General features: G+C 34.1%; 1 long non-coding RNA gene across 2 annotated transcripts in view; it reads right to left on the bottom strand.

The window, feature by feature from the left end:
- Positions 1-13692, bottom strand: part of LOC141488280 (uncharacterized) — a 49726-nt gene extending 36034 nt beyond the window's left edge. Inside the window, exons 1-2 of one of the 2 annotated variants that reach the window (XR_012468628.1) lie at positions 13582-13692; positions 12970-13108 (exon numbers count right to left, since the gene is read on the bottom strand). This is a non-coding gene — a long non-coding RNA (uncharacterized LOC141488280). The remainder of the gene's footprint in view (positions 1-12969; positions 13109-13581) is intronic. The other variant, XR_012468625.1, reaches the window with a different exon arrangement.
- Between the last annotated feature and the right edge of the window lie 14112 nt (positions 13693-27804).

Below are 27804 nucleotides of genomic sequence, written 5' to 3'. Positions count from 1 at the left end.
TGACCTGAAATTAGACAACAGAACTTTACAGAAGCATAAATTCTACTTTTCTCCTCCATTTTGGGGTTTGTTTGTTTTTTTTGTTTTTTTGTTTGCTTAGTTGTAGTTGAGCAAAACAATCAATTCATTTGTTTTTCTTAACTAAACTTGTTATAAGGGAGATTTTCCATGAATGTGCAGGGAGACTTAGTTAATATTGACAGATTTTAAAAAGAAAAACAGAAAAGAAAACATCTGTAAAACATTAAAATTTACTCAAAAGAAAATAAAAAGTTTTCTCATAATTCAAACAGGGAATATTAGTTAATACTGTGATAAATTTAATATATACTATAAAGTACATGCATAATATAATTTTACATATACAGGTCCTCTTCTTGTATATTTGAATGCTTATATTTAATGATGATTGTAAGAGTCATAATAAAAAAAATTAAAATACAATTTCTCCCCTTAGGAAAAAAATCAATTTAGACCCAGAATTATAGAAATAGAGGGAATGTCCATAACCAAGAGACAAGTGAAAGCCCTGCCAGGCAAGTACTGATCACTAGCTCTCTCCCTTTAGACAAGCTCAGAGGGAAAAAATCACTCTCCTTTACTGAAGTAAGTCGAACTTGATCCAATTATCTCTTCTAACTACCATCCTGTTTCTCTTCCCTTTATGATGAATATTTTTAATGGCTTGCCTCTATTTCTTGCTTTCTTTCCTTACCTTTCTTTACCATGTGGCATCTACATGAATATAGCTTTTTAAGACCACCAATGACTCTCTCCTAGGGAATAACTTTTCACTAGCCTCTCCTCAGTTCTTATCCTTTTTGATACTGCATTATACACCAATAATCAGTAAACATTTATTAAGTGCCCTTTATGTGACTCACATTGGGCTAAGTGCTGGTCATACAAGGAGAGATAAATGAAAACAAAGTCAGTTCCTGCCCCCAGAGAAATAGAGTTTTAAAGAGAGAAAAAAACACACCAAAGGAAGCTGAAAAGATAAGGTGAGGAGCTATGGATAGTGAATCTGATATAGGTTTTCAGATAAAGAAATTAAAACTATCTATAGTCATATGAAAAAATGCTCCAAATCATTATTGATTAGAGAAATGCTAATTAAAACAACTCCAAGTTATCACCTTACACTTATCAGATTGGCTAAAATAACAAAAAAGGAAAATGATCAATGTTAGAGAGGATTGGGGATATTGTTGGTGGAGTTGTGAACTGATCCAGCCATTCAGGAGAGCAATTTGGAACTAATATAACTGTATACCTTTTGATCTACTACTAGATCTGAATCCCAAAGAAAACATAAAAATGGGAAAAGATCCACATGTACAAAAATATTTATAGCAGCTCTTTTTGACATGGCAAAGAACTGGAAATTGTGGGGATGCCCATCAGTTAAGTAATGGCAGAATGTGGTACATGAATGCTATGGAATACTTTTTCTTCTGTAAGAAACCATGAGGGAAGTGACTTCAGAAAAGTCTGGAAAGACTTACATGAACTGATGCTGAGGTATGTACAACACTGGCAGTAAACAGCAACATTGTGTGATAATTACTTTTGATAAACTTAGTTCCTCTCAGCAGTAAAATCAAAGATACTTCTAAAAGATTTGTGATGGAAAATGCCATATGTGTACAGAGAAAGAACTTTGGAGTCTGGATACCAATGGAACCATACCATTTTACATTTTAAAATATTGCTTTGTATTCTTTCCCCCCTCATGTTTTCCCCTTTTTTTCCTGATTCTTCTTTTACAACATGATTGATATGGAAATGTTTAACATAGTTACATATATATATGTATATATATATATATATGTATGTATGTATGTATCATTTATCAGATTACTCACTGTCAAGGGGAAAGGGGAGAAAGAGAGGAAGAGAGAAAACTTTGGAACTCAAATCTTACCAAAAAAAGAAAAACAAATGTTAAAAGAAAAAAGAGGACCTGGGGCCCATGACACTTCCCTCTAGTTAGAGGGGCAGAGGGTACTAATGAGATATAAGCTCCAGACAGATTCAACCAACTGATTAACCATCTTTTTTGAAACATGTCCTTCTCTAAGGATCTGTTGCAATATTTCTATTCTACTTCCTATTTAACCATTTCATTTGATAGATTATCTCCTCACTTGTCTATCAAATGCACATATCATCAAAGGTTAAGCGACAAGTTTCTACTATTAATTTTCAATTACATTTGTGTTGCCTATTTTGTGTCATTTTTAATCAGTCTCTTCAACTCTTTGAGAATTGTACCATGCCTTCGATTTTTTTTCAGAAATGTCCTAGACATAAGACATATAGGAACAGATAACTTAACTTAGCTGTTTCCTCTACTTCAGAGGTCAGAAGAATATTCAAGGCTCATAAAAACTGGATTTAAGAAAATTTTCAGTCCTCTGCTCCACAATACAATCTTATCTTTCTTGCAAGCCTAGGATCCTACTGAGAAAGGAGATAGGGTGAGAACTAAGCACAAGACACACAATATTATGAGCATTTCTGGCCATCAATCCAAAGGATGACTTGAGAAGGGACCATGTGAGATTTCCCCCCACTCTAAATATGTTCCAAAGTTAAAGGTGATGTGACACCTCCACAAAAAAATTGTGTTTTTTTTTTGTTTGAGGTATATTTTCATCACTAGCACAGATTTCTCTGAATTTCTTTAAAGAATTATAATAATTATAAATCCTCCCACATAATTTAGTACATGCAGTGTTTGGTACAAAAAGCTGTCAGTTTTATTTTTTATTAAAGAATAGATGACATGTTTATAGAATGGTAAAGATTTTGGTGGGCTACAAGTATTCTGAAAGGAGCATGTAAATAGCTTGGAGATAGAGGTATGGGAATCTATTTACCAGAGATACTAGCTTCTCCAGAATGACCAGAGACTAGGCAGAATATATAAACAGCCTGGGTCAGTTTTGGTGTAATGAAAAGAGTGTATTATTTAGAGTCTTAAAACTTATATTCAAGAGGCAATGTTGAATAGTAGCTGAGGACTGGAATTAGAATCAGAGAGATTCGCTTCATATCTCACTGAGATTTTTACTTGCTATGCACCACTCATTTTAATCTCTTTGAGCCTCAGTTTTCTCATCAAAAAATTAGGCGGGCAGATTTATTCAATGACTTCTATGCTTCCTTTTAACTCTAAATCTATGATTTTTTTCATCTGAGTTCTAATTCAGGTTCCATTTCATTATCTGTGTGACAAAATGCAAATTACTTTTTGACTTCAGTTTCCTCGTGTTTAAAATGAGAGGATTGGACTAAATAATCTCTAAAGTTGCTATAACAATCCCATTTATATTTCCATCTACAGAGCTATGGCAAATAGTAAAGTACTAATAAAGATTAAGGCAAAAATTCCACCCTATGGATTGAAATGTCCATTAGCATTTACATATTGGACCTCCACAAAGAGGAAACACTTAAGATCCTTCAACATGCAGTAGACAGAACAACATGCAGAATCTTTCCACATGATAAGTGAAAATTTTTATAAAAGGTCGGAGATAGTAGATCAATAGGAATTAGTTTACAATGTGACTATTTGTAGGACAGGTAGCTTACTTTCCAAGGATGGCAGATAATAAAGTAGATTGAATGCCATGGGAGCAGAAATAGTCAAATAACAGACCCCACACATGGAAAGATGAAGCAATAAAGAAGTTCTTTTGTGAAAAATGAATATAGGAGTACAGGATCATCAATTCTGAATTTTATTAGATCTATGCTCTTTTAAAGTCATGTAATAACAGCTTCAAATGAATGAATCATTAAATGAATCAACATAAGTGTCACTTGATTTTATTTCTAACTTTGTAGTTTTTAACCTTCAAGAGATTAATTTTCTCATCAAAAGTATGCCTTAAAATCTAGACATATTGCAACTAGATTGTGGTAATATGCCCCAAATGAACAGCAAAGCATATGTTAACTGATAGAGCACTGGGTCAGGAATATTTGAATACAAATATTGCTTCAGATACTTAAGCTCTGTAACCCTTGGCAAGTTAGTTAACTTTATCTGTCTCAGTTTCCTGAACCATAAAGTGGAGGTAATAATAAGGTCCAACTTACAAAGTTCTTGTGAGAATCAAATGAAATAGTATTTGTAAAGTACTTAGCATAATGTCCAGCAGGTAGTAGGTTCTTAAAATTCTTAATAAAATGCTCTTATTTTCACTTTCCCAGAAATTTAAAATGTCAGCAGTGATGAGCCCCAGGAACACTAGTGCACCAGACAGGACTGGATCAGGCTACCTTAATTCAGGGAACAAACTGCTAGCACTTGAAACACCATAGAAAACATCATAAACAAGAAGTAAGCCAGGGACCAGACTCCCCAATCCCACCATAAAAAACTCAGCACTGTGCCCCCTTTGCTTCATTAGCAGGGTTCAGCTATCAAAATAAACAAAAAAAAGTACAAACCAGAAAAACTCCTATTCTGCAAGGAATGATAAAAACCATCTCAGAAGAGAAAAGCAATGACAAAATGCTTACATTTGAAGCCTCAGAGGGGTTTTTGAATTGGTCTCAAATCCAAAAATGACCTCTTTGAAGAGCTCAAAAAGATTTTAAAAACCAAAGTAGATAGAAGGAAGAAAAATGAAGAAAAGAATTGAGAATCATACAGGAGAATTATGAAAAATTGACTGAAAAAAGTGTACCTTTAAAAGTAAAATTGGTCAAATGGAAAAAGAAATCAACTCCTTTAAAAGTAAAAATGGACAACTGGAAAATAATACAACTCATCAAAAAGTAAATTTAATCAACTGGAAAAAGAAACACAAAAGCTAACTGAAGAAAAACAAAACCCTGAACATTAGAATTGGACAAATGGAAACTAATGACTCTATGAGATCAAAATTTCCATCAGACAAAACCAAAATACTAAAAAAATAGAAAAAATGTACCTTTTAGGAACAAATGAGTCACCTGAAAAATAGATTCAGGAGAGATAATTTATGGATTATTGGTCTACCCAAAAACCACAATCAGAAAGAGCCTGGGCAATATCATGCAGGAAATTATCATGGAAAAGTTCCCTAATATCCTAAAACAAGAAGATAAAATAGTCCTTGAAAGAATTCATCAATCACTCCCAGAGATTTATATAAAAACTACAAGGAATACTTGTAAATTTAAAGAAAAGTTTCAGAATTTTCAGCTAAAGGAGAAAATAATGTGAGCTGCCAAAAAAAAAAAAAGAAGCAATTTAAATATTGGGGAGTTTATCATTTTCAACATTAAAGGATCAGAGGGTCTACAATATGATGTTCTGGAGGGTAAAGGAGTTTGGATTGTAACCAAGAATCAATTATCCTGCAATATTCAGCCTACTATTTCAGACAAAAGATGTACTTTTAAACTTACCTGAAAAAAAGACCATAACTGAACAGAAAATTTGATTTTCAAATACATGACTCAAGATATGTGTAAAAAGGTAAATAGAAAGAAAAAAATGTTAGTCAATAAGACTAAGAAAAAATCTTAGTCAATAAGAAAAAATGGGAAAACAATACCTGTAACTCTTGAGAAGTCTATTTCCTTTAGGATAATTGAAAGGAGCATAATTAGACAGAAGGTGAATGTATAAATTGACCAAGATATATTGGTACTTTAGCTCATTTCTATCGGGACAACTGGAGGGAAGGTACTCAGAGGGTATGGATATAAATTGATTATAATGTGATGATGTTTTCAGCTCTTGAGAATTGTATTCTAACAGGAAATTTCAAAGGCATATATTTTTGTGGGTACAAGATGGGTATAAAACAATTAAGACTTGAAAAAAGGATTACAATGGGAGAAGAAGATGGAGGCATTGAAGGATATTAGCACCACCTGAAGAGTCACACAAAAAAACCTATTATAATAGAGGAAAAGTGAGGAAAGATTAAATGCTAAGCAAATCTTACTCCCAATAGATTTGTCTCAACAAGGGAATGATATATATTCCCAAATGGGTTTAGAAATTTATCCTACTTTACATGGAGTTAGGAGGGAACAGGGAAAAGGTCAGTGTGAGGCATGCAGCAATCAAAAGGTCAAACATTTATGAGGAAGGTTAAGGGTAAAGGAGAAAGAAAAGTACAAATAGGGGAAAGATAGAAGGAAAGAAAAAGGTTTTGTACAACTAAAACCAATGAAACAAAAATTAAAAGGAATACAGAAAGTTGAGAAGCAATTTTCACAGTATTTCAGATAAAACATTTCAGATAAAAGACTCATTTCCAAAATATATAGAGCACTGAGTAGAATTTATAAGAATTCAGGTCATTTCCCAATTGATGGAAGATATGAATAGGCACTTTTCAGGTGAAGAAAGCAAAGCTAATTAGTCATATCAAAAAAGGCTCCAAATCATTAGTGATCAGAGAAATGCAAATTAAAGCAACCACCTCACACCTCTAAGATTTGCTAAATTGATTTAAAAAAAGGAAAATGGAAAATGATCAATATTGGAGAGGATGTGGGAAAACTGGGACACTAATGCACTGTTAGTGGAGTTGTGAACTGATCCAATCATTCTGGAAAGCAGTTTACAACTATGCTCAAAGGACAATAAAACTGTGTATGCCCTTTGATCCAGAAATACAGCTACTAGTTCTATATCCCAAAGAGATCACAAAAAAGAGGGAAAGAGCCACATGTACAGAAATATTTAAAGCAGTCCTTATGGTGGCAAAAAAAAGAATTGGAAATTGAGGGAATGTCCTTCAATTGGGAAATGGCTGAACAAGTTATGGTATTAGAATGCTTTGGAATTCCATTATTCTGTGAGAAATAATGTCCAAAGGTGGGAAATGCAGGGCAGCTAGGTGGCCCCGTGGAGAACACCAGCCCTGGAGTCAGGAGGACCAGAGTTAAAATTCAGCCTCAGACATTTACTATTTACTTAGCTTTGTGATCTTGGGCAAGTCACTTAACCCCATTGCCTGGCAAAACTCAAAAAGAAAAAAGAAAGAAAGAAAAGAAAAAAAGAAAAATTACAAACCTAGAAATCTGATGCTTGGTGGAGTAGAACTGGGTGAACATTGTGAGATGATCAATTATGATGGACACAACTACTCTTGACAGTTCAGCGATCAAGAATAATCCTGAGAGACTTGTTATGGAAAATACAGAGGAAAAAACTATAGAGTCTGAATGCAGAGCAAAGCATACAAAGTTTATTTTTAAAACTTTTTATATTGTTTCTTTATAATGAACTTCTTTTTTACACAACATGCCTAATATGGAAATGTGTACAATCTATATCAGATTCTCTACTGCTGTAGGGAAAGGGGAGGGAAAGGAGAATGGTAGAAAAATGTTGAATTCAAACACTTACAAAAAGATGAATGTTGAAAATTATCTTTGCATGCAGTTGAAAAAAAGAAAAAAAGAAAAGAAAACATCACAGAAGGTATCACAAGTTTTTCAAAATATATTTAGAATATTTTATATCATTTTAAATTTTATTTTTTTACTTTTGATTTTTTATCACAATCATTCTAAAATGTTTTCCAATATATTCCTTACCTTATAACAAAGGTCATTCTTGCTTGTGATTTTAATCCAGATCTTCTTTGCTCTAACCACTACTCAACATTTCTCTTGAATGCAAGTTCTCTGACTGCAAATGCTATATACTCTTTCCACTACACCAAAATAAACCTACCCTGCTTTGCATCTTTTCTGATTATTATGAAAAAAATAGTGACATTGACAAAGATTCTTTTCCCTCATATCTAATATTTTTAACTCTACCAAAAATATTATCCTTCTGGATACCCTCTGCTCTCTTGGATTCTGTAATAATGCTCTCCCATGGTTCACTTCCTTTCAATATTTCTTTTTTGCCTTTCTGCCTTTGCATCCATATCATGACCCCAAGCATAGGTGTCCTTCAACATTTTCTGTGGGCCATCTTCCCTTTCAACATCCTCTCTCTTGGTGAGTTCATCAGATTCCATGAGCTTCATCACTCCTATTCAAATTACCTATTTATTTAGACCTAATCTCTCTCAGACTTAATCTAAGTCCTTATTATCATTCTCTGCTGGATATATTCAAATGGATGTCTTATAGATATCTAAATGGAATTTCTCTAAAACTCATTATCTATCCATTCAAACTCTTCTAACCTCCATTTCTGCTAAGGGCATGATCACCTTTTGGGTCAATCTTGTTCACAGATTTGGAGTGGTAGATAAGATATAACAAGATAGATAAGGCAGGTGGGTAGATACATACAATACAATGTAAACATATATATTCATACTTATGACATACAAAGTATCTCTTAACTGTTTTCTATCTGACAGGAATTCTGATAAGCACAAGAGATGTAAATATAAGAAAACAAGATAATCCCTACTCTCTGGCAACCTCTTCCATATGCCTTTTTTGTTGTTTTTTTGGAGGGGCTATAACTGTAATTCTTAGAGGGAGTGGTAGAAGTTCTCCAGTCTATGGTATTCCCTTACTTCCATTAAATAATGTGAAGAATTATAAAATCCAAATCAAATAGTAAAAGATGGTTCTTTGTTTCAAGGAAATGTCTAGGATCATTATAAATACTTCACATTTTCCCAAGGTCATCCACTATTATATCCTACTTCTAGTCAATTTAGGACCCAGCCTGGACACTGTCCAAAATTTTAGGTGGGCACATCTCTTTATAAAAACATAGAATTAAATTGACCTAAGTCATATTATTTTAAAGAATAACATTGTAGCAAATTATTTTAACTTACATTCCTCTAGTGGTCCTTTCAGCAAATACCACTTAGATATCAATTTTTATACTAAGCTGTTCAGTTACAATTTCAAAATCAGTGAGTGTCATGAGAAATTAGAAGACACTTATATTACAGGATTATTAAGCATTTCTGTAAAAACCTTTACTTTCTGAAGGCCTTCCATTCCTTTCCATGATATCATCTTCTCAATAATTCTTCCAAGTAGGTCATGAATATCAGAGCTTTATAGAGAAGGAAGGAAAGGGGTATAGTGATTTGCTGAAGGTTACATAGTGGAGTCATTAGCAGAGAAAGGATTAGAATTGAAGGCTGCCTGAGTCCCAGTGCTTTGCTTAGTTCATCAAAGATCCTTGACTTTGATATTTTTACAGAATACTATATATTTTTCTTTCACATTTAGAGCATGCCTCAAACGTGCAATAAATTCCCAAAGATACAAAAGACCTGCTCTGTTTGATTTCCACATACAACCAGTGAATATTAAAAAAAAAATACCCTGACATGTGGCTAGAAAGCTTAAAAAGCATTACCACCGGATAGGCATCAGACCTTCCAAAGGAACTAGGTATAGGAAAAGACAGATGTCTAGTGAGTAAGGGAGAGAGAATACTACCTCTAGGGAAATAAAAAGACCAGAAAGTGGTAATTAGAAAAAAAAGAATAAGATTGGAAAGTAACAAAAACTGAATTCTGTGAGTGAGGGGAAAAAATACCAAAAACAAGAGTGACAGGCTGGTGAAGAGGTTCAAATATAATTTTTAAAAGATTTGTGAAGCATTATTTCAAGTATTAAGACAGCTGAGGTTTTTTTAATTTGGTAATTTTATGCTATATTACTTTGCTTTGGTATCATATCATACAATTGTATAAGTTTTAGAGATAGAAGGAGTCCAATAGATGTATTTACATTTTTAAAAAATCATTCTAATACTACAGTGCCCTAATCTCTCTCCATTAGACATCTTAAGTCAAATTTTTTAAAAAAAAGTTAAGCAAAACCATCTACCATTTCCATGAGATTAATAAAGTAAACTTTTGTTATATTTACTTCAAAGCAGCAGTTACTTTAATTAGGTTACAAAGATTTTATGTTAGTTTGATCGCAATATGCTGAAAGATTGTGCCTCACTTTTTCTCCTCCTGGTTTTGAAAATTTGGCAAGTTACTTAACTCACTGAGATTCTATTTTCAAATCTATAAAATGGAATATGAATCCCTACCTCATAGGATTGATTCATCCTAGGATTTAATGAGCTATTGCATGTGAAAGTATGCATACTATAAAGTGGCATACAAATATCAGGTGCTATGAGATGAAGAGGTAATGGGGAACAATGGAATGTGTGTAGGATATGTCCACAAAAGACCTGGATTCATCTATTTAACCTTAATCACTTTGTTTTCTTGGACCTCAGTTCTTCATTTATAAAATGAAGAAGCTGGACTAGAGGGTTTAAATATAACCTATGGTGCTGGAAAATCAAATCCATCCCAATCAGAATTCAGGTCTTTCTGATTGTGAGGTCAGTTTTCCTTCCACTAAACCAGAGCTGTAGAAATGGGGGGGGCACTAATTCATACAAAATGATTCTTGGGGGCTTCATATTGATTTAGCTTTAAAATTAATATTATTTATGTTCTGTTATTTTATTAATTTACTTTATTCAGGAATGTTATGGGCTACATGTGTACTTAATACAGATGTGTGAATTATCTGATGCAGCACTATGCTAATATTCCCTTGTGAAATGTAAGTTCCTTAAGAGCAGAGGGTTAGGATAATACTCATCATATTTTTCAGTTCCTTTTCCATTTGAGACCCTCATTCCAGACTTTACTAAGAAAATAGAGGTCATAAAACATGAGTTCTTTCTCACCTTCTCTTCCTTTTAAAAATCTCTTGAAACCATCCCTACACTTTCTTTCTTTGCTCCAATTTCTGGACATTCTAGTCCCAATGTTTAAATAAACACAAATTTTTTAAAATTTCCCTATATTGTATCCCCCCTTCCCCAAAGCAATTTTCCTGCCTCTATCTTCTTTTTCTCAGCCGAACTTCGGGGGGGGGGGGGAGCTATCTATACTTTTGTATTCATTTCCTCTTATCTTCTCAGCACTTTGAAATCTGACTTCTGATTAGCTCCTATGGATTTAATTATCACCTCTATTCAAAATACTCAGAATTATGTGTCTAGCCCTAGTCTCTTCTAAGCTCTAGTATCTCATTATCAACTGCCCATAAACAGACTGTACATTTCTTTTTAAAAAAATAAGTTATTTCAGCTATATTTTCCCACCCAACCCTCCCTTCTGAATTCTATTTTTGTCAAGAATACCATTATTCTTCTAATCTCTGATATTTGCAACCTTAGTAATATCCTCAACTCCTCACTCTCTCTCACCCCACAAATCGAGTCAGTTGCCAAATCTTGACACTTCTACCTCTACAGAATTTCTTGAATCTTTCCCTTTTCTCTGACATAACTAGTCCTCATCACTTTTCACCAAAATTTACTTGGTCTTTCTGAGTCAAGTCCCACCCTTCTTCCCCTCTCTCCTCCATCTATTTTCCCCACAGCTACCAAAGTGATTTTCCTTAAATATGGGTTTGAACATTTGTTGTTTCCTCCAGTTACTAGTGCTTACCTCCCCAAATCATCTTTAATTTTTTTTTGTTTTTTTGCCAGTAGCTCCCTATTACCTTTAGGATAAAATTCAGTTTTTAATGAATTTTAAAACCTGACTTCACTTTACCTTTCTTGTCTAATTATACATACATACATACATATATATATATATATATATACAAATAGTACAACAAACATATATATATACATTATATATATATATATATATGTACACTCACAATAGATTTGTTATACTATTTGTATGCCTTTGTCCTGTCCATCTTTCAGACATAATGCTTTCCTTTTCACCTCTGCCCCAAAGAATCCTTTCAAGATCATACATAGAAGTCCTTCAAGACTCAGCCTCAGAATTATTTGCTAAATGAAATCTTACTTAATTCTCCCCCACCCCATTTGTTAGTTCCTTCCCTTCCTAACCTATTTGTATTTATTCCGAGTGTTGCTATGGTAGAGTATCTTTCATGAATTAGTTGAACTATAGAAGACTTCTAAGGACCCACCTAGTCCTCAAATTATGTGATTCTGATTTACTCTCTCTCTGATATAAACATATGCATATCTGCTATCTATACAGACATGTTGTGTGTTTATGTGTATATATATAAATATATATATATATTTGCATATACATATAAGGAGAAAGAGTGAGATATATAGAGATATATGGAGAGGGGACAGAGTGGGGAGAGAAAAAGAAAAAGAGAAATGGAAAGGCAGAATAAGAGAAAAATGAGTCATATACAAAATACAGTCAAAAAGATACAAAATTTGTTTTTTTAAAAAAAGATTATTTGGGAGGGAAGGCATCAGAAACTGGAGGAAACAACAAGGTAATGTTTGAGCTGAGCCTTGAGGGACACTTAATGAACTTGAAGCAATTCAATGATATTGGAACTGGAGAGAAAAAAAATATTTTTACATTGAATTTAATATAAAAATAAAATTAATTTTTCACATAATTGAACAGAAAAAAGCAATTGGACAGTTTTAATTTTACATGAAATTACAATTCTTTCTTATATATATCTTGCTTTTCTATTATATAATTTAAAACCCCTTTCTATTATGTAATTTAAAAACCTTATCCAGAGATAAGACATCTCTGCTTCTTTCTGACATTCATTTTGTTCTTTTTGAATTAAAAATGTACCTTGACTTTCCTTTCAATTTTTTTTGCTAACTACCCTTATCCTCTCATCCTCCGAGTGAACTATAAAATCCTTGGGTAATATAGTCAAGCAAAACAAATTCTCACATTATCTGAGTCAAAAAATATATCTTATTCTTCATCTCGAGTCTATCCCTCAAGATGGGAATCAGTGGTATTCTAGAGTCAGCTCCTACTTACTAAGGAGAATCAATTATTAAATTTTCAGTATGAGCATGTACACTGGAATTTGCAAATGCTAAAATTCATAGCTTGATTAGTATTTTGTCAATATTTAGACAAGAAACTAATGGAAAATGTTAAAACTGTAGATTAAATTTAAAAGTATGACCTGCATTTTCAGACCGCTGGGGTGTTAAACACTTACCAATATACCAGTAGCAGACTTCATTAATCTTCTGGAAGTGTGGCTGATTGGTGTTTTGATTGGAGCTTAAGTTTTTTGAAGCTGTTCATATTAACTTTGCTGTTGCTGTATAAATCGTTCTCCTGGTCCTCACTTTCCTCTGGATTGGGTTATATATACTTGTTTCTAAGTTTTGCTGAAACTATTTGGTTTGTCATTTCTTATTGTATAATATTGTATGATACCATTACATATACTATAGTATGTTTAACTACTACAAATAAAATGAAAAATATTTTTGTATCTATTAGGCTTTATTCTTCTTTCTTTGATGGGTTATAGACCCAGTAGTCATATCTTTGGGCCAAAAGATACATGAATGCAAATTCTAGTAACATTTTGGTCCTAGTTCCAAATTGTTTTGCAGAATGACCAAACTAAGCCATAACTCTATAAACAGTGCATAGTCACATGAGCCACATGGACAACTAAATGTTATAGTCATATTCTGTGATTTCCCCTGACCCCTCAAACCTCTCTAAAACTGAAATTATTCACCAAAGCAACTTTAACTTTCTCCATGGACTACTACAGTCAATTCCAAATGGTTTTTAAAAATCAACTGATACTCACTGACCAATGATTACTCAGTATCTCTCTCCAACCTTCTACTACCAAGCAGACTCAAGCCCTAACATACACATGGGGCTTACATTAAAACACAACTCTCCTCTTGCCAGTGCCATTGAGACACCAGCAGCAACAGGCAGATCTCTTGATCACCATTAGCAGCTGTTCTGAAACAGAAGCCTCTTTGGGGCCAAAATTCCAAAGCAATAGTTCTAAAGGAGTTGGAAAATGAATAAGAAAAATCAGCATTTAAAAAAAAAGATTAAAATTACTAAAGATCTCAAAAAAGAATAAAATGTGAAGAACTTTAACATAAGCAGATAAGTAATAGAAGGGAATATAGCTTCCATATCTAAGTTTATGCTTCTATGAATAAATACTGTAAAACAAAGGAAAGTAATCCAATCCTTGCTGACACAAAACATCCAATGCAATGTGATAAGTAATAGAACTACAATATAAAGTTCCTGAGTGTTCATTAGAGAAATGAGAATTATAAAAGGAGAATTTTTGGCCAGCCCATCAAAAATAATGAGTAAAAAGAAGTACCTTTATCTGTAATGGTAACTCTCACCAAAGAAAGAAGAGAGAACAATAAATTGGGGATCCAAATATATAGAAATAAAGGAAAATCTAGAAAGCAAAAGGCAATAACATTAAAAGAAAATATGCTCACTATGAAAGCAAAATATATTGATCTCAAAGACTGAATGTTGTACTTTGTTTTCAAAGAGACCCAAAATGACATCACAAGTCAAGTTACAGTGAGTCCACCTATTATTGATCACATCAATATGAACTCAGATTGCTCTACCAAAGGATGAACACAAACAGTCCATGTGAACATTTGGAAAGGGATTCTCTAGATCTGCATATCTCATATATCTTTTGATCTACTTCATATCTACTTTTGATCTACTTCTATGCTCATAGAGCCTAGCACCTTCTTTGATGAGGGCAAGCTAGTCTGGATCAGTGTCTACCATGTCATTCAATCAATTCCAGAGTTCTTAAGGGAGACCTTGAGAGTATCCTTGTATTACTTCTGATCACCATATGAGTGTTTGCCTTTTGTGAGTTATTCATAAAATAATCTTTTAGATAAGTGAACATTTAGCATTCCAACCACTTGGCAAGCTCATTAGAGTTGTGCTGTCTGCAGTAGTGTTTGAATTCTTGGTCTCAGTTTCTAGTAACTTTTCATGCCAGATGCTCTTCAGGATTTTCCTAAAATACTCCAAATGGAAGCAATTTCCTTTTGCCTGGCAGGGGGTCAGGATAGGTCCCCTATCTTGTAAATCTGGAATAGAATCAGCACTAGGTGCTTTGCTACATAAGGAGCCTAATGGCATTCAAAACCTTCTTCTTCTTGGAATTTCAACCAGGGAGAGTTTGGGGGGTATTGTCTTCAACCTGACATAAATAGTCAATGACTTCAGAAATGATTGATGATGATCTGTTAAGAACACTATGGAAGTGTTCAACCCCTCACTCCTGGATTATGTACTTATCACTAATCAACGTGGCTCCATCATCACTGAGTAATTGAGATGCACCATAGGTCTTTGGTCCATAAACAGTCTTAAGAACATCATAAAAATACTTTGGATTGTTTCCATCAAGATAAAACTGATTTTCATCTGCCTTGTTACTGAGCCAAGAACACTACATCTCTCTAAGCTTCAATTTACTTTTGATAGAATTAAATGCTTCCTTCTTAGAAATGGATGAACTATTTTGCTGGTAAACCCTCATTTTTTTCATTTAGCAACTTCTAAATTTACTCCTCATTTTTGTCAAACCACTCTTGATATATGCAAATGTTCTGACCCAGATGAGCAAATGTAGTGCCATACACCAAATCTCTGAAAGCTGCCCACTCCTTTTCTGCTCCACTCTTGTCAACTATATGTTGAATAAACTTTCCCTCCAAATTAGCAACAAACTGTTCCTAGTAAGAGAAGTTAATCTGTTGATTTAAGTCTTATGGTAGTCATTTTGCTTTGAAGTCACTACTTTTGTAAAATATTTAGCTTAGAGAGGAAAAATCTATGATCAGCTCAGCATTCTATGACACACATTGCCTTCATCATCACTCTCACATCCTGCCTTTTTTTTCCTTTCAAAGATATAGTCTGTTAGATGCCAATGCATGCTGCAAGGATCCATTCATGAAATTTTATTGGATTTAGGTAAACAGAAGCAGCCTATTCCTTTTCTGCTCCATTGCTGTCAACTGTGTGTTAACTCAAATTTCCCTCCAAGTTAGCAACAAATTGTTCCTAGTAAGAGAAGCTAATCTGTTGACTTAAGTCTTATGGCAGTCATTTTGCATTGAAGTCACCACTTTTGTAAATGCAGATATTTAGTTTGGAGAAATCTGTGATCAGTTCAGCATTCTGTGTCACACACTGTGTTTGTCATTTTCGTATCCTGTCTTTCTTTTCTCCTTACAGCAACATAGTCTGTTAAATGCCAATGCATGCTACAAGGGTGCATTCATGGAGTTTTACTGCATTCAGGTACACAGAAGACAGTTTTGCTAATGAAAAGATTTTAAGATGCATAAGTCTTCAGTAGTAGTATTAGTAGTAGTCTGAGTCTACTATACTGTAGCATTAAAGTCACCTAGAATTATAAGTTCATTCTTTTTTGGCACATTGATGATTAAGGTTTCTATATTTTTATAAATTTTTTCTTTGACTTCATCAGAGTTCATGGGCACTGATGATGATGACAGCATGGTATTTCCCTACAAGTGGCAATCACATTCTCATGAACCTGTCATTCATTCCTTTTGGTAGGCATAAAAGTTTGTTGACTAGATTAGTTTTAACTGGAGAACCAGAGAGGCTCTCCCTCACTGCTGTTACTCTAGAAAAATATATAACCAGATCTGACTTTTGTAAACTAGCCTTCATTTTGCCAACCTTTTTTCACTGAGGGCTACCATTTGGATGTAATACTACTGAGTCTTCTTGTAACTTGAGTTGTTTATCTTTCAGGTCTACTGAATTTTGTATTGTCTATGAGCATGTGCAGATTCCATGTATCAATAGTGAGTAGAATCATCTTTGTAGACATTTTTGTACACTTTTTGGTATATATTTTGACTGTAGGGTAGGATATCTGTTTTTCCAAGTAAACAGGCCAGGGTTGAGTAACCAGACAATTTTTAGTGCACCTTTTTTAGTCCCTTCCCGACTAGAACTGAAAAGGCTGCTGAATTGCACTGGTACCAGTGAGAAGACTTGGTCTGTTGTTGTGCAGAGGTTTACTATAGCTACCAGTGTATCCTCACCTGCTGCTTCATTATTGCAGCGCAGAGTTTTGTTTGAAATAGATAAAAGTGGCAAAATTATATGAGTGATGTCTTTTGATTTGTACATAAATTGGGTTTAAGTGAGGCAGAGTTGCATGAAGTTGTTGGCCTCATTCTCTTCCAGAGTTATCACAATCCAGTGACAGAACGGAGTCCAGTTGACTGGCGATGGCTCTAGATACAATGGATGGTCTTGGAGTCTTCTATGTCTAAGCTCTAAGCACTCCACATAACTTGCTTCAGCTGCCTTCATGGCCATTGAAAGAAATCGTTCTAACCTCCCCTGCCCCCTTTCCACCACACACACTTGGAATAAATACCTCCTAATTCTGAAGATCTCTCAGTTACCCTCAACCTAGTTTAGCCCCTTTGCTGAAATAGTTTACAAAAGTGAGGCCACTGCTTGTGCTATCGTTTCTTGGAGTCATAGGTTAGGTAGTTCAGGTAGACACCAAAGGTAAAATAAACCTGAAAAGTCTCACCAGCCACTATACCAGAGGAACCAAGCTTCCCTGAACATACCTTTCTAAGACAGGTTAAGTAGAGACAATATAGGATCATAAGTCTCCCAGAAGATTTGAACAAGGGGAAAAATCTTTAATACTACAATATAGGAAATATAAAAGAAAACTGCCTAGCACTTCTGAACACAGAAAATAAAATATCAATTGAAAGAAATTACATATTTTCTCCAGAAACAGAATAGGGAAAAAACCTCTAAGTACAAATTTTGAAACACATAGCATTTAAATTTAATGATTCAATTTAGGAATTTGACAAACCATCAAGAAAAATGATCATCAAATGCCAAGAAAAGAAAATTCAAATAATACAAGACTATTCTGATCCATTAGAAAATATCTAAGGGAATGGAATAATATGTCCTGAAGAGCAATAGAGCTCAAGATGCATCCCAGGATAACCCATCTACTCTCTAAATCTGAGTCTAAATATAAGAGGGCAAAAAGATGAGTGCTCAATAATGAAAGACATTTGCATTTTTAGGAAGAAAAAACAGAACCAAAGAAATTGTTGCCATCCAAAAAGTAAATTTAGGAAGAGTTAATAAATGCAGAAGCAAGGACAACAGCAGTAACAGAGTGACAGTAGAGAGGTAAGTTAGAAATATCTTTCTAAATATGTATGGGAAGAAAGAGGTGAAAGTAAAAGTCCTGTGAAAGAAAAGTAAGAAGACAAGACTGAGGCATAATGGGAATAATCTGGAAACATTCTTTCTACAGGTGAATCAATATTTTGTTTTGTTATGTTTGGGACTACATTACATCATGAGAGGTTACATGGAAAAAAAATGGATGGGAATAATGCTGATGGATAGAAAGGAATGTGTGATGTGCTAAGGTGGAAGATGACATTTGTGGCTTCAGAAAAAGGATAGCCTATATAGGATGAGAAGTGGAAATCTATTTGACTAAATGAGATGAAAAAGGGGGATAGGAAGAATTACATAACAAGATAAAATCAGGAGAGTAAAAGGAAATAATAAGCACAAACCCAAAGAAAAAGGGATAATAAGTGAGAGGAGAGAATCAGATGGGGGAGGGGGGAAGGGAGGGAGTAGAGCCAGTGGGAATAGGGCCACTTAAAAAAAAATAAGGGAAAGCAACTATTAGAACATAGTACTGGTTTTAGAAAGGAAGACAGAGGGAAATCATAACTTTAAAAAATTATTAAATATAGATAAAAATATAAATTTAACTCTCTACTTTAAATGGGAATAAATTAAGCAGTTCCTCAGGGGAAAAATCTTATTCCTACAAAAAACATAAATTGACAAAATAGAAAAAAGAAATTAGTAAACTGAATATACCTTTAAAAAAAATTAAAAACCAGTAAAGAAACTAAACCTAAAATAAGAACAAGAAATAGATATGAAAAATTAGAAGAGAAATGGATGAATTGGAAACAAAAAATTCATAGAAATGATTAATAAAACTAAGAACTGGTTCTTTGAAAAGATCCATAAAACTAATAAACTCTTAAAGAATTTGATCAAAAATAGAACAGAAAATCATGTAAATGTAAAATGTAAAATTCCAGAAGAAATAAAAAATGAGAAGATATAATACATAATTACATACCAACCAGACTAAGACTCCAATAGAAATAAAAGAATACCTTCAAAAATGTAAAAAACTCTAAACCATAGGATCAGCAATAGAGCTTAAATATTCAATCTCAGAAAAGATATTATATCTAGTTGAAAAGTAACTTTGCAAAGAAAAAAGCATCTCCTGGTCCTAATGGATTCAATGGAGAATTCTATCAAAATCTCAAAGAACAGTTACAACCTATACCTCACAAATAATTCTCAGAAATTGAGAAAGAAAAACATTCTGCTACAATCCTTTTATCAGATAAATATAGTCCTCGTGCCTACCCCATAGAAAGATAAAAAAAGAGAAAACTATAGACCAATATAATCCACATTCATTCAAAAACAATTTAAATTCCAGATTGTTGCAACTAATATAAGAAATCATTCATTAAAATTAACAGGTGAAATTTCATTACCAATAACTGTAAAATATATAAAATACTGGAGATCAACCTACCAAACCACATAAAAAACTTGAATAATTTCAATTACAAAGTTCTCCTTAAAGAAGCAAAGAACAATTTAAATAGCTGAAAGAATATTCAGTGCTAATGGCAGTATAACAAAATAAGAATATTTCCTAAATTAATTTACACTCTTAATATTATATCAATCAAATAAATGAGAATACTTCAAAGAATTTGACAGAGTAATAACAACATTTATTTGGGAAAAAACAGAAGATCTAGAATATCAAGGGAAATGATGGAAAGTATAGATAAAAGGGGAATAGCACTTTCAGACCTCAAACTATATTGTAAAACAGCAGTCTTTAAAACCATCTTGTACTTGTTAAAAAACAGAAATCAATGGAACGATTCAACAAGGGAGGATCAGAAACAACAGAACTCAATAAATCTTTTCTGATAAAGTGGAAAACACAAATTATTTAGGAAAAAATTCATTATTTCATATAAACTGCTGGTTAAAATGAATGGCAGTCTGGCAGAAATTAAGCTTAAACCAACACCTTATGATATATTATATAATATAGTCTAAGAGGATAGTTGACTGTAAGTCTTTATATATATACCAAACTATTTATAGCTGCACTTTTTGTGATAGTTGAGAATTGGAAACAAAGTAGATGCCCCTCATTTGGGAAACAACTAAAGAAATTATGGTACATTAACAAAATAAAATATTACTGTATTCAAGAAATAATGAATGAAGAAAACTATATAAAAGTTTACATGAATTGATTAGTCAAGTAAGAAGAGACAAGAAAATAATGTAAATGGAAAGAGCTACACATCAGAAAATAGAAAGTAAATGTAACAAAATTGTAGATGAAGCAGGATTCCTTTAAAAAGATAGGAGAGGGACAGCTAAGTGGTGCAGTGGATAGAGCATGTGCCCTGGAGCCAGGAGGACCTGAGTTCAATTCCTGCCTCAGACATTTAATAATTACCTAGTTGTGTGACCTCGGGCAAGCCACTTAACTCCATTGCCTTGCAAAAAAAAAAAGATATGAGAGAATACCCCTAACCCATCCCTTTGAGGAATTCAGAGGTCCACAAATGCTAAAAATTACACATTTTCAGACATTTTTTCAATATATTAATCAGTTGTGCTGACTTTTTCTCTCTTAAGATACCAATGACCAAATAATGTTTACAAAATATCAATAAAAATTGATTTTAAAAAATCACTTTTAGTGTACTTGTTTATTTTAAGCCTGAATAGCAACTTCTGCTTTTTGCCTTTTTACTTCTCTGAGGGGTAAAAAGTGGAACCTCAGAATTGCTTCATTTTGCATGTCACAAATTATTGATGTTTGAAACATTTTTTCACATAATTATTTATAGCTTGATTTTTTCCCCTTCGTACATTTACTTCTCATATTCTTTGACTATCAGTTGAGGAAAAAATAAATTTTAACAGGTTAAGGTGAGGGGTCGGTTTTATGGATATATAGAGACACAGACACTAGAAAAAGAAAACTGTAAATGAATAACAGCAAAAAAGGCCAGACTGGCTGGACTGCTGAATATGAAGAAAGGCAATATATAGAACTTTAATGCTGGTTAAGCTGTGAATCAGTTCAACCATTTTGGAAAGCAATTTGGAACTCTGACAAGAAAGCTAATAAACATGCTTCTAAATCAATGATATCACTACCAGGTCTATATCCCAAAGAGATCAAAGAAAGAGAAGAATGCTAAACAAATTATAGTATGTGAAAGAATACTAGTATTCTATGAGAAAATTGAGGAGCCTGGGACAGCAAGTGACTAATTGTAAAGTGCTTAGCACAGTAGCTTGAACATAGTAAGTGCTATGTAAATGTTAATTATAATTATTACTATAATTCATTAGCTAATTGAAGGAAAGAACAATTATAGCTAGCGACCATCTCAAATTGAGTACTCTTTCAACAGATTTTAATTTTTCCTTCATTGGAGGTCTTCTAGTAGAGAATATTTATTACTTGTTGGAGATATTATAGAAGAAATTCATGTTCAAATTCTGTTTGGACTGGATAGAGTTTGAGGTCACTTCAAACACAGATTCTGTGAAAACCTTTCAAAAGAGACCATTGACTTGTACTTATCATTGAAATACTTGAATCTGTAACATCCAGAGCTTGGGCAAAAGTGTTTCTATTTTTCTTTAAAATACTGACATTTTGGTTTTGAATTATTTACATTTTCCTGTCTTTCTCCTTCCCCTCCCCAGAAAGCACTCTTATAAAAAAAGAAGGAAAAAGAGGAGGAAAAATAAACAAAATCAAACAAAAATATTAAAACAATATGATGTTATATATACTTTTTATGCATCTGTGGATGTGCCTTCCCCCTCCCTTTGCAAAGGAGTGGAATGAAGTGTCTTCTCTTATCTCTTTGTTAGGCTCAAACTTGTTTTGTATAATTTTGCAACATTCTACTTTATTTTTTTGTGATTATTCTTACCATCTATATTAGTCATTTTGCATATTATCTTTTTTGTTTTGTTTACTTCACTTTGCATCAATTACAGTAAATTTGTGCTTTCTTATATTCTTTATATTCATTATTTCTTTTTAAGTTTTTTATTTATTTACACATTACTACAATAATCATGTTGTAAAAGGAAACATTATCCTCCCTCCCCCAACAAAGATAGAGAAACCTCATAAAAATAAACAGAGAAAAAGAAAAAAATTCACTTCAGTCTGTGTTGATACCATCAGCTCTGTCTCTGGGTTGGAACTCATTCTTTATCCTAAGTCCATCAGTGAAGTTGCTTTAATATTTTTTTCCCACAGTTGCTATTACTAACTCTATTTCTCTTCATCTATTCCTCCCCACTCCCATTTTTTTCTATTCTCTCTTTACTTTCTCTTTGCCTCTCCTCCAAAGTGTGTTTTGGTGCAGTGGACAGAGCTCCGGCCCTGGAGTCAGGAGGAACCAAGCCAAATTCCTGCCCTAGACAACATACAACCACTCAACTGTGTGGTACCAGACAAGTTACCCAACCCCAATGCCTTTCCCTCCCCAAACAGCGTTGCATGTAACTACCTTCTCCCACGAACTTCCCTCTCCTCTGTCAACTATACCCTCCCCCTTCTGTCTCTTTATCCCATTCCTTTCCTTTCCTTTCCTCTCCTTTTTTTCTCCAGGGTAAGATAGTTTTCCATACCCTATTGAGTATGGATGTTGTTTCCTCTCTGAGCTACTTCCAATGAGAATAAAGTCTCACTTATTCCTCCTCACCTTCCCCCCTTCCACTCCACTGTTTTTTTCTTGACTCTTTTTTTGTGAAATATCTTAGCCTATTCTACCTCTCCTTTCCCTTTCTCCCAATACATTCCTTTTTCTCCCATTGACTCCATCTTATTTCTATATTATACCTTCATATTCAGCTCTCTCCTGTGCCTCATCTATAAAAGCTCCTTCTAACTGCTATAATAAATAAGGTTCATATGAGTATTATCAGTATCATCTTTCCATGTATGAATATGCACAGTTCGTCATCATTAAGTCCCTCATAATTAGTCCTTTCCCTCCACCCTCTCTTTGCTTCACCTGAGTCCTGTACTTGAAGATTAAACTTTATGTTCAGCTCTGGTCATTTCAACAGGAAACATTAAATTTCCACCTTTTCCCCTTAAATAAGATGTTCGGTTTTGTTGGATAGTTAATTCTCCAGCTTTTTTGCCTTCCAGAATATCATATTCCACAGCACTTCTGGAGCTGGGAGGAGGGTCCCTGCTCTGTTATGAAAGTAGAGCTCATTTTCTAAGACTGGAGCCCCTAAATCTGAGTATGGGTAAAGCCACAGAATCCTGTCCCAGGGATAGCAGAGAGACCTCTGCAGTCTCCCCTGACCCCTTATCATCTGAGCACTCCAGAAGCAGTTGCCAGGTGGCTCCCCAAGCCTGCTCCTGGGTCCCTGGGGCCAGGTCTTCACTGTGCTGGACCAGGCTCCACTATCATTCTGGTGCAGCAGAATTTTTCTGCTGAGCTTCTAAGTTTTCTTTGTTTAAGAGGTCTGGAAACTGCCATCACTGCCATGAACTCAGGGACTTTGAGATCTGTTCATAGAGCTGGTTTGCTGGGACACAACCTAGGCCCTTTCTAACTCATGTGCAAGAGATCCTTCCCACAGATCTTCAAAGTTGTATTGGGCTGGAAAATTGATTTGCACAGTCATTTTGTGGGTTCTACCATTCTAGAATTTGGATTTGTTTTGTCCTTATATGTTTGGCACCTATCATCTTGTACAAGATAATCTCTTAATAAATATTTGTTGATTTGAATTGAATTGACAACTTTAACAATGTGTGATCCTGAAGTCACTTCATCTCTGTGATTCTGTTTCCATTATTTATGTACTGAGGGAGTTGAATTAGTTAATCTCTAATGTCCCTTCCAGCTCTAAGTCTTGTGATGTGATATGGAAGATATAGGCATCAAAGTTGAGTGGGACATCAAAGAATGAGGGCAGATACAATAAGGACGGGGCATTCCAAGTTTCAGAAACATGAAACAAGCAAAGAAAGTCACCAAAAAATAATTAATTAATTGATTTAAAAAGAGTATGTGATATGTTGCTTGGAGGAACATGCTGATAAATCTGTTTGGTTCAGAGAATAAAGAATATAGAGAGGAATAAGTGTGTGCAATAAACCTGGAAATATAGGTTAAAGTTCAATCAGAGTTTTGAATGTCATTGCTAAAATTGTCTTTTAATTTCTGAGGTATGTAACTTCAGGGCTACCGAACTCTGAGATCTGAAGCAGAAGAACTACTTTTTCAATCAAAGAATTATGTTGGCAGCTTCAAGACTGTCCCTTCACCCCTCAAAAAAATCTCATAAGGACAGAAAAGCTGTTGGAGAAAGGCAATCGTTTTTATTGCTGATGTTCAGCTCAATAAGTCTGTGTATTTGCAGAGCCAGCAGGACCTCTCTCTGATCTTTGAACCATCACTCTCAGTCTTACATCCTATGGATATCATGTCCAGGGTCATTTTCTAAAAGCAAAGAAAGGCAGCAGAATTTGCTGTTTCAGTTGGTCTCATTAGGGAAGTATGGACATTCTAATTCAACTATTCAACTCTCAGACCTTTTCCTGAGAGTCAAACACTTTCTAAATACATCCTTTGGAACTTTGCCCATTTCTCTCCCACTTCTATTTTTCTATTCATCCCAACCCTACCTTCCTCTTGCACAGATAAAAAAGTATTATTTGAAGTGTCATTTTTTTTCCTCTAACAGTATAAATGGAGATATTTTCCGACAATGCTATTGGTTTTCAACACTGCCAGATTCACCACATGCTTCTCCACTTAAGTGGAGGAGAGCTGTGAGCAAAATAATAACAAAAACATAAATCAACTCCATTTCTAAAGGAGCTGGATTGGACAAGTGGTCTCATATAGCAAAAGGGAAAAAATGGATTTTGTTCAAGTGCAAGTTCACTCCACTTGTTATTTTCTGGAACCCATTTACTTTTTGGTTTCTTTGATCAAGAAAATTATAGGGCTAAAAAGTTATGAAAGTCAAGGCACTTCACCCTTCAACCAATAATGCTGATATTTTTCACTTCTTCAAAGATTCTAGTTTGAAATATAGAATCACAGACAGTAGAGACAGAAAAAAAATTATACAATCATCTAGCCAAACTCATTCTCATTTTTAAGTTCCTATTCTTTTGTTCTTCCCTCCATTTTTCATACTCTAGCAAAGTCTTCTTTCATTTCTTTTTGCATCATCACTTGCCTGACTTTTAAATTTCTTTTGCCTAGAAATATTCCATCCTTCACAGGGCCAGTCAGCCTATACTCTATGGCTCTTATTGATCCACTTGCCAGATTTTGACAGTGATCAAGTTTAGTGGTGACTGGCTTCTTTTTTTTCTGACTAGGGTTTGTTATTTTTATCTAAGAGAAATCTCAGTAAAATGTATAGACTTCAGATAAACATCTTAGAGTTTGCAAAATAATTTGTCTCTGAATTTCTAGAACCTTTGACTTGCAAGGGCCCTAATCACTAAACAGTTCCCACTAGGCTCCCCTGGTTATAATAATATGTAAATCAATGGTTGTACCAGGCAGCTGTCTTATTTCAGCAGATGTCAAAATTATCTAGTGTCTTTTTCCCCCCAGTGGAAGTTGACAGCATTGTTAGACAGTTAAAAATCAATTATAATAACATACTATTAGAGTTTTTAGAATTCAAAAAGAAGGTCTTTAGTATTTATCTAGTTCAATACCCACCTTTTATAGATGAGGAAACTGAGGGTCTGCATGAAGTCATGTAAATATAGATTTAGAGCTGATAGGAACTTCAGAGGTAATCTAGTCCAACAATATCCCTTACTCTCCATCTTACAGTAGGGAGACAGGTATATTTTTGTAACTGAAATATCCAATAAATCAATTAGGCTTTGCTGTGAACTGATATGCATAATAAAAACCAAAGTGCAGATCACTTGGATAAGGAACAATGTCTTTGACTCAGTTTACAAATATAAGTTAGACTCTGATAAAAGAGAAAAGGATCCTCTGTCTGGTCTTATATGAATAGATGACCAATGAAGAGTGAGGCAGAGAGTGGTTCTGATTTTTGCCATTATAACCTAGCAAATAAAGCTTAGATGATTTGGATGACCTAAAGACAGGAACCTGGAGCAACTCTGAGTGATTCTTCTAGCTATCATTGAAGCTTTCAATTTATGCTATAGAATCAACAGAGTGACATGGCCAAGATGGCACTACCTTCAATGTGATCTGATCTGATCTTTTCAATTGCTAGAATCTTCCCTCTCAAAATGCATTCTGACTAGTTTACATTTATTCTAGTCATATTTGTTGTGTATTTTTATGTCCTTGTGGTTCCCATTTGAATGTCAGTTCCCTGTGAATAAGCATGATTTCCTTTATAATATTTTAATTCTAGTGTATGGCACATAGAAGTTGTTTAATAAATCCTTGTTGATTGATTACTTAATATCACCAGGAAAAAAAACTGTCCTCCTGCAACATTGAAGCTATAAGTAGTCTTCTACATATACTTCCAAAAGTTGGACCTAATATGTGTGATGCCTATGCAATTCTCACTGTCCAAGTAATGATGTGTATATATGTGTAAATGTTCCCCAGGGAAAGATTTATTATAAACCTTTTTTCTGTATCATGAAAGGAAATGTCTCTACTTTGAACTTATTAGGTCCTCTGAATGCCTAGAGAAAAAATAAACACAAGGATGGGCTGAGAGCAATCATTTTTACATGTATAAGTATCCCTAGAATACTTTAAATCTAGGTAGTCATTCTGGATGTCCCATATGTGAGAGGGAGGTCTACCTTAAGCTCTCCATATTGATGAGGAACTGAGTCCCATAGAGACCAAGGTCATACAATAAGTCAATATTAGAGGCAGGATTTGAAGCCAGATTCTGGTTCTAGAGTCAGTGGTCTCTATTATACTGCATTGCCTTTCTTGATTACATTAGAAAAACTGTTTCACATTTAAGAAGACTGAGACACACATAGGGTAATTAAATTCTTTGATAAATCACATAATCAGTGGCAGTCAGAATTGTGTCAGAAGACCATAAAACCTAGAGTTCAAAAAGGGCTTAGTAGAATGATAGGCCTCACTTTACAATTGAGAAAACTGAGGCTTGGAGAGGTAAAGTGACTTTAAATCCCAACTACAATCCCATCTTCCACAGGAAACCTTTCCCAACCCTTCTTCATTCTAGTGCCTTCCCTTCTTTAATTTAGTTCCTATTTATCCTGTATATAATTTGTTTTTACATATGTTTGTTAGACTGTGAACCCCTTAATGGCAAGGACTGTCTTTTGAAAACTCTTTCTATATCCCCTAAAATTTGACATAGATCCTGATACATAATAGGTACTTTTAAAAAGTTTGCTGATTTAATGATAATATTCAAAGGGCTTTAAAAACTCTAAAATACTATATAAATGATTGATGATGATGATGATGATGATGATGATGAATGATGATGGAAGAGGATTGGTGACTACTCCCTGAAAGGGTCTCTCATACTGTAATACCCAGATCATTAGAGCTGGAGTTAATTGAAAAAAAACCACACCCAAGCTTATCCTTTCTTTGGGGAATCTCTGACACAAAGGTTTCATTAAAATGCTATAGAATTAATTAAGATTTCTAAGAGAGGGGATAACAAGCATCTCTGTTGTCTACAACCTAAGTGAATGGCAGGGTATACAAGCTTGGCTTATTTTCAACCAACACAATTCATTTCAGAGATTAATGAAATCCCTTAAATTTCTCTTCCACAGTCTCTCCACCACCTCCTATACTCTATAAAT

Source organism: Macrotis lagotis, chromosome 1 (genome assembly GCF_037893015.1).
Source record: "Macrotis lagotis isolate mMagLag1 chromosome 1, bilby.v1.9.chrom.fasta, whole genome shotgun sequence".
Lineage (NCBI taxonomy): Eukaryota > Metazoa > Chordata > Mammalia > Peramelemorphia > Peramelidae > Macrotis > Macrotis lagotis.
The sequence above is the reverse complement of the archived record's forward strand: the minus strand, read 5'-3'. Positions and strand labels throughout refer to the sequence as shown.